The 7,667-nt window shown below is 55.5% G+C and overlaps 1 long non-coding RNA gene across 2 annotated transcripts in view; it reads left to right on the top strand.

Annotated features, from left to right (window-relative positions):
* Positions 1-7,667, top strand: part of LOC113222576 — a 24,907-nt gene extending 17,240 nt beyond the window's left edge. The window contains exons 2-4 of one of the 2 annotated variants that reach the window (XR_003308462.1): positions 2,266-2,387; positions 4,343-4,539; positions 7,585-7,667. This is a non-coding gene — a long non-coding RNA (uncharacterized LOC113222576). Of the gene's footprint in view, positions 1-2,265; positions 2,388-4,342; positions 4,540-5,467; positions 6,199-7,584 lie in introns of those variants that run through there. The other variant, XR_003308463.1, reaches the window with a different exon arrangement.

Here is a 7,667-nt window from a genome sequence, read left to right as displayed (position 1 = left end):
ATCCATCCACTCACCTCCTGTTCATCCTTCCATCCATCCATCATCCAACCATCCATCCATCCATCCGTCCATCCATCCACCCATTCGTCCATTCATCATTCATCCATTCTTTTATCATCCATCCATTCAGCCACCATCCATCCACCTGTTCGTCTGTCCATTCATCCGACCATTCTTCCATCATCTATCCATTCACCTGTTCATCCTTCCATCCATCCGTCATTCATCCATTCATCTATTTATCCAGTCATCCATATATCCATCCATCTATCATCCATCCATTCTTCCATCATCCATCCACTCACCTCCTGTTCATCCTTTCATCCATCCATCATTCATCCATCCATCCATTTATCCATTCATCCATCCATCCATCCTTCCATCATCCATCCATTCATCAGTTCATCCTTCCATCCATCCATCTATCCATCCATCCACTTATCCATCCACGCATCATCCATCCATCCATCCATTTATCCATTCATCCATCCGTCCATCACCCATCCATCCATCATCCATCCATTCACCTGGTCATCCTTCCTTCATTCCATCCATCATTCATCCTTCCATCCATTTATCCGTGTATCCATTCATCCATATATCCATCCATCCTTCCATCATCTATCCATCCTTCCATCATCCATCCATCCTTCCATCATCCATCATCCATCCACTCACCTCCTGTTCATCCTTCCATCCATCATTCATCCATCTATCCATTTATCCATTCATCCATCCATCCATCCTTCCATCATCCATCCATTCATCAGATCATCCATCCATCCATCCATCTGTCCATTCATTCATCCATCATTCATACATCCTTTTATCATCCATCCATTCACCCGTCTATCCATCCATTCACCTGTTCTTCCATCAATCCATCCATTCATCCTTCCATCATCCATTCACCTGTTCCTCCTTCCATCCATCCATCCATTTATCCATTCATCTATCCATCCATCATCCATCCATCCTTCCATCATCCATCCATTCACCTGTTCATCCTTCCATCCATCCATCATCCATCCACCCATCTATTCTTCCATCCATCCATCCTTCCATCATCCATCCTTTCACCCATCCATCCACTCACCTATTCGTCCATCCATGCATCATTCATCTATCCAGCCACCAATCTATCTATTAATCCATCCCTCCATTCATCTGCGTGTCCATTTGTTTATCCATACATTCATCTATCCACCATCTATTCATCCATATGTACATACATCATCTACCCTCCACCCATCCATACATTATCTACTCACCCATACATACATACAGACATACACACATCATTCCAACCACCCACCCACCCATCCATCCACCCATCCATCCACTCATTCATCTGTCCATCCATCCATCTGTCCATCCATCCATCCATCCATCCATCCATCCATCCATCCATCCATCCAAGCATTCATCTATCCACACACCCATCCATCCATCCATGTGTCTATACATCTGCTCATCCATTCATCCATCCATCTACTCATTCCTAAGCCACTGCTGAGCACCTGTTGCGTGCCTTTTCCCTCCCTCCAACTGGTTCCCTCACATCCTCCCCCAGTGGCCAGCATCTTCTCCCTGAGGGCAGAGGTGGGGCCCCTCACAGTGCCTAGCACCTGCTGGTATACAGCACATGCTCAAATAATGGCACCACTCAGTTAACACACAGGAGAACTTGCTCCAAGCGACACGTGGCACATCTCCTTACAAAATGAATCTATCATAGCGGCTGTTTTCAGAGGCTTTCCCAAACACAATGTGATCTGGAACAAATTGTGAAGCCCACGAGCCTGGTGAAGCTTTCATTATTGAGCACCTGCTGTATACCTCCTTGAGCTGAGGAGAAGGATCAAGAGCTCATGGCCAAGAGGGGACCAGGCCCACCCACACACACTGTTGATGTGCAGCCCTGAGCTGCGGCAGGGATGTGGCAAAGCAGAAAGGAACCAGGGGATGGGTTCCCAGCAATCTGGGGGCCACGGAGACTGTTTGAGTACAGGGGGGGTGGGCTAGGGCTAGCCCTGGTGGTAGGATTCACAGGTGACCGGCTCCTGGGCTGCAGCTACTTAGTCACCTCCTGGCACTCAGGTACATCAGTTCATTGTCCTCATGCCAGTGTTGGGGCAGCCCTAATGCACAGGTCTGAAAAATGCTCAGGTGTACCTGCAGTGTGTGAGAGGAAGGAGGCTGGCGAAGGTGGGTGTGGCCACCTCACCAGGTGTGGGTCTTGAGGGAACTTCTGCCTCCTTTCAGGTGGCACAGAATGTGGTCCTGTACACAGGCGACTCCAACCTGGTGTGGAGCCGTTTGAGGCAGCTGGAGACATCTTCTTCAATGGGGCCTGGGAGCGGGAGAAATCCGTGTCCTTCTACCAGGTGAGCTGGCCTCTGGGCTGATGTGGTTGGGCCTCAGGGGCAGGGGGAACCTGGAGGGCTGAGGCACAGGTGTGGCAGGGCAGAGGCCTCCCACCTGGAGGCAGGGCCACCCATGCACATGCTTAGTTTCCCAGTGGTCTCACCGGGAATGATATTGACAGTGCCCCTGCCCGGGACAAACACGTGGGTCTGGACATGACAGTAGCTCTACCCTTTGCACCTGATGGTCTCAAGCAACCATGAGCGGGAATTCCTGTCCCCATCTTCCAGATGAGGACACTGAGGCTCAGAGAGGCACAGGGACATGTCAAAGGACACACAGCATGTCAGTGGGAGACCCAGGGCCAGGGACCAGTTCTGCCTGCACCCCGAAACGGGGACGGCTTCTCCCTTCCTCTGAGATCACGGTGTGGCTCAGCTCTGGGCACAGACAAATGTGGTATTTTTAGAGCAGAGAAGAGTGCTGGCTCCCCCCAGTCAGAACCCGGTGCCCCGGTGGGAGAGGCTGGTCTGAGGCTGCCAGGTGTAGCTGGATGGGCCTCAGATGACTCTTCAGCCCCCAACTTGGGTGTCTGAACCATGCGTTATCCCAGAGCACAGAGCTCTGTGGAGGTGCAGGGGTCACTGGGGCGTGGGAAGCTCCAAGCACATGTTTGCGCTCTGAGGAGGGCGCTGGGCAAGGTGGGTGCTGCGGGAAGCCTGACCCCACCTGCCTGTGTGGTAGGACCGGGCCCTGCCCCTGGCAGTGACTACGGGCAACCGCAAGGCCGAGCCGCAGCTGCAGCTGTGCAACAAGCTGGTGGCAATGCTGGCCATGCTGGAGGAGCCCCAAGAGGGCTTGGAGGTTGCCCACATGGCCCTAGCACTCAGCATCACTCTGGGTAAGTCCCCTGAGCCCCCGCCCTGCCAGGACCCACATTTTGCCAGAGCCGAGCCTCCATGTCTGCAGGGCAGGAGCTGAAACAGCTGCTGGATTTTCCCGGTCTCCTGTCCAGGCAGGCAGATCTGCCCAGCTGGCTTCCCTGTCTGGCGGTGGGGCACAGCCCGAGGTCTCTCATGTAGCGCAGCGCTCCCTGCCTGGCTGAGCTCTGCTTCCTCTGTCTCTTCCCGCTGCTGATCACAAGGGCCGCCCAGTGTGCCCTCTGCCTTCCAGACATGCCAGGCATCGCGGTCCCTGTATGTGCCAGGCTGAGTGGCACATTCCCTTTGTCTTGTGCCCCTCCCACCCTCATCAACCACACAACTCTCTGGCTGATGAAATCCCAGTTCCCCTTCCAGCAGCCTGCCCTTTAAGGCCGGGCATCCCCGGTGCTGTGCCAGGGTCGTCTGTCCTCCTCCGGAGACAGGAAACCCTGGGCAGGCCGCATGTGCCAGCGCCTTGTGCCCTGGGGCCCAGTACACAGTAGGTGTGCAGCTGTGTGGGAATGCATTGAATGCAGGCTCCACGGCACTCGCCCTGCAAAGGGGAGGACATCAGAGACAGCCTAGCTGGGTTTGCGCAACTGTGGGGGGACCTGGAGCTCAGGCACGCAGTGACTCCCCAAGGTAAGGGGCTCTGATCGTGACACACCCAGGAGGAGTCGGATGTCACGTCTGTGGGTTGCATGGAGCCGGGGTGCCCGGGAGCACCTGGACTGCATGGGTTTTGGGCTCCCCTGGTTAAAACCAGTGAGCAAAGGCAGGTGGCTATGTGTAGGCACAGAGCTGGGCCATCCAAGCCCGACTTTGCCAAAGCCTCACAGTAGACAGGGGCAGGCCTTATTAGTTCTGCTTTACAGATGGGAAAATGAGTCTGGGAACTCAGAAGGGACTGGCCAGAGCTGCCCAGGTGACCGCAGGTGCCTGGAGGCAAGCCAGGTGCTGCCCGGGGTCTGTATACCTGCTCCTGAGGGGCCTGTGCCTGACTGCCCCAGGGAGCCACGTCCTCACACCTGCCCCTTTGGCCTACACCCCAGGGGACAGGCTGAAAGAGCGCGTGGCCTACTACCGGCTGGCCGCCCTGCACCACCGACTGGCCCATGGCAAGCTGGCGGAGCACTTCTACCTCAAGGTCCTGTAGCTCTGCAACTCGCCGCTGGAGTTCGACGAAGAGACCCTCTACTACCTGAAGGTGTACCTGGTGCTTGGTGACATCATCGTCTACGACCTGAAGGTTGGTGGGGAGGGACAGGGCTGAAGGTGAGTGGGGAGGGGCAGGGCTCTGGGTGTTTCCGGGCCCCTTGGAGTGGGATCTCCACCCAGACCCCTGGGGTCTGGGTTCCAGCCTTCCTTAGGAATGACCCAGTGGCTTCCCTGGAGCTCTGCACCCAGCTAGAGGAGCCGGCAAGGTTAGCAGGTACAACCCAGCTCCCAAGCTGGCCAGGCCCCACCCTCAAGAACTCAGTCTCAAGCAGGGAGGCTGACACATGAGCGGGCAATGGTGGCTTCTGGGTAAAGAAGGGGGATTGTAGTCAGGGGGACCCTCCTGGAGGAGGTGACACCAAACTGAGTCTTGGCAGTCAAGTGTCAAGTTACATTTAACGAAGAAAACAGGGTCGGGAGAAGGACATTTTGGAGGACGGCATCATCCTCACATTGAATCCACGATGCAAGATCCAACAAAAATCCCGGTGCCTACTGTAGGAAGCCTGCCCAGGGTGCCAGCCTGCACTGAGCAACTCCTTCCTGGAGTCCCGAGACACCTGGAATCTTCACATCACCCATGAAGGGTGGGGTGGGACCGGTGTCTTACCATTGGGTTCACAGACAAGGGAACCCCAGCTTACGGCAGGTGCAGTGGGGCGGGGCCCCGGCCAGCCAGGCTGACACCTTGCTGGGTCAGGTCTGTCTCGAGGGGAGGTGCTGTGCTCCCTCTGCCCCCATCCCTGCAGGGGTGGAGAGCTGGGACAGACCTGGGGTGTCTCCACCCTCTGCCCAGCAGGCACCAGCTCCTCCTCCGCATCGCACCGGCACCGTGTCAGTGCTCCTTATGGGCTGAGGGGCCAGGGCGCTCCAGTCCAGGGACGGAGATCTTGGGGGCCTTAGAACAACATGAGGAGCTGGGGCAGCCCTAAGACCCCGCCCCGTATCCCTCACCACAGGCCTGGAGCTGCCCGGGAGGCCCCCACCCAGTGCTGGCGACACCTGGTGGTCAGAAGCAGTCCCTGTGGCCTCCCAAGTCCCAGCCAGACAGGGAGCTGCCAGGTGTCAGGCCCAGAGGGACGCTGCTCACCGCTCAGGGGCTCGCCTGGGACCAAGGGACGGGCCTCCCAGAAGTGGCCCTTTATCTCTCTTGGTCAAGCCTGCCGCCCACTCCGCCTGCCCAGGAGGAAGGAAATGGCCAAGTAGTATCTGAGAGGCCAAAGTCCATGGTTGGGGTCGAGGGGCAGAGGCCTCCTTCACCTCCTTCTCGAGCACAGCCCTCTGGGCCTCCTCGTGACGGTGCTGTCAGCCCAGGCCAGCTTCCCACAGGGAGGCCCCCTCGGAATTCCCCAAGGGCGGCTGTCTTTCCAAGGCCACACCCTCCTCCTTGTATAGGAGGCTCTGGACCCGGGGCCCAGAGGAGTGGGAGAGAAAGCTGGGCTGGATGGGGCCTGGAAGGCTGGCAGAGGCAGGGTAAATGGGCATCCTTGCCGATTGCCTCTAAAATGAGGTCCCCTTTAGTCTACACGTGAGAGTGAGCCCTGGAATAGGGTGGATTAGGTGTGTCCTGGCTCAGCCTGCCACTCACTAGCTGCTGCACACACTACAGGCACATGGAAATGCACACGCAAATGCACACAGACACAGGCACACGCACATACAGGCGCGCACACACAGGCACACGCGCACACAGGCACACGCACAGTCAGGCGCACGCACACACACAGGCACACGCACAGTCAGGCCCACAAACACAGGCGCACGCACACACACAGGCACACACAGGCACACAAACACGCACACGCACAGGCACACGCAGAGACATATGCTTTTGCTGGCTGCTTCCTGTGTAGTTGGGAAGCCCCCACCCCTTCAGGAAGCCCTTGCCTCCTACCCCCAGCTGAGTCAGGGGCCTCCTGGGCCCCCACAGGCTCCTGGGCTTCCCTCTGCCACAGCCCGGGCCACCTTTGTGGTCAGTGTTCAGTCCCAGGTCCCTCAGACTGGGAGCAAGGATGTTAGGCTCAGCCATGCACCCAGCACAGAGTCCAGTGTTCGGCTGGGCCGGGGGGCATTGGATGAGCAGTTGCGGTGACTCGGGACCTTCTCACGCCCCTGCTCCGTGTGTGCCACAAAATCCCAGGGTGGCTGTACTGTTCCTACTTTATTGGGAGTAATATCATCCATTCACTCCCTGGATAAGAGGAACCATATCACTGAAGAGCTGTCCACCCCCTTCGATAGTGTCAGCCATGTCATCTTCTTCCCGCCTGGATATTAGGAACCATACCCCGGGGTTGGGGGCGGTGTACACCCACTGCGATCTCGAAAGTAAAATCAGCCGCTTTCCCGCTGGATATTAGGAACTATATCACAGGTGTGTGTGCACCTTCTGGGATATTGGGTGTACTATCAGCTGGGATTTTGTCCTTAATAGCCACAGGGGAGAGGTGATATTACTACCAATATTGCAAGGGGTGTACACCCCTCCTGTGATATTGTTTCTTATATCCAGGAAAGGAGAAGATGGTATTAGTACCAATACTGAAGGGATGGACAGCCCCCATGGGATATTGTTCTAAAGATATATGTTGAAAGAGGATGAGATTCCATCCAATATAACACGGGGTGTACACCCCGCCTGTGATATGAATCGTAAAACCTAGAAGAAGAGAGAATGACATTGCTTCCAAAAACACACGTGGTGTACACCCACCCTGTGATATTGTTCCTGTCATCTACAGGAAGAGATGATGATACTACTCCCACTACTGGAGAAGGTGCACACCCCCCTGTGATATTGTTCCTCATAACTTGTGGGGAAGAGCGTGATACTACTTCCAATATGACAGTGGCTTGACACCCAGTCTGTGATATTGCTCCTAATTTCCAGTAGGTAAAGTATGATGTTCCTGCTGAGAGAATAGTAGGTGCACAGCCACCCTGTGATGTGTCTGCAAATATTCAGGGAAACACAGGAGGACATTACCCCAAATCTCCCAAAAGGTATACACCTATTGTGTGATATGGTTCCTAATATCCGGAGGTGCAGAGATTGGTATTCATTCTCCTGTCGCAGGCTGTGTACACGCATCCGGTGAAATTGTTCCTAATATCCTGAACAAAAGAGACTGCTAATAATGGACACACATTGCAGGGGGG

The sequence above is a fragment of the Piliocolobus tephrosceles genome, unplaced genomic scaffold (assembly GCF_002776525.5).
Source record: "Piliocolobus tephrosceles isolate RC106 unplaced genomic scaffold, ASM277652v3 unscaffolded_32050, whole genome shotgun sequence".
Classification (NCBI taxonomy): domain Eukaryota; kingdom Metazoa; phylum Chordata; class Mammalia; order Primates; family Cercopithecidae; genus Piliocolobus; species Piliocolobus tephrosceles.
Note: the sequence above shows the minus strand (reverse complement) of the source record. Positions and strands in the feature narration are given on the sequence as shown.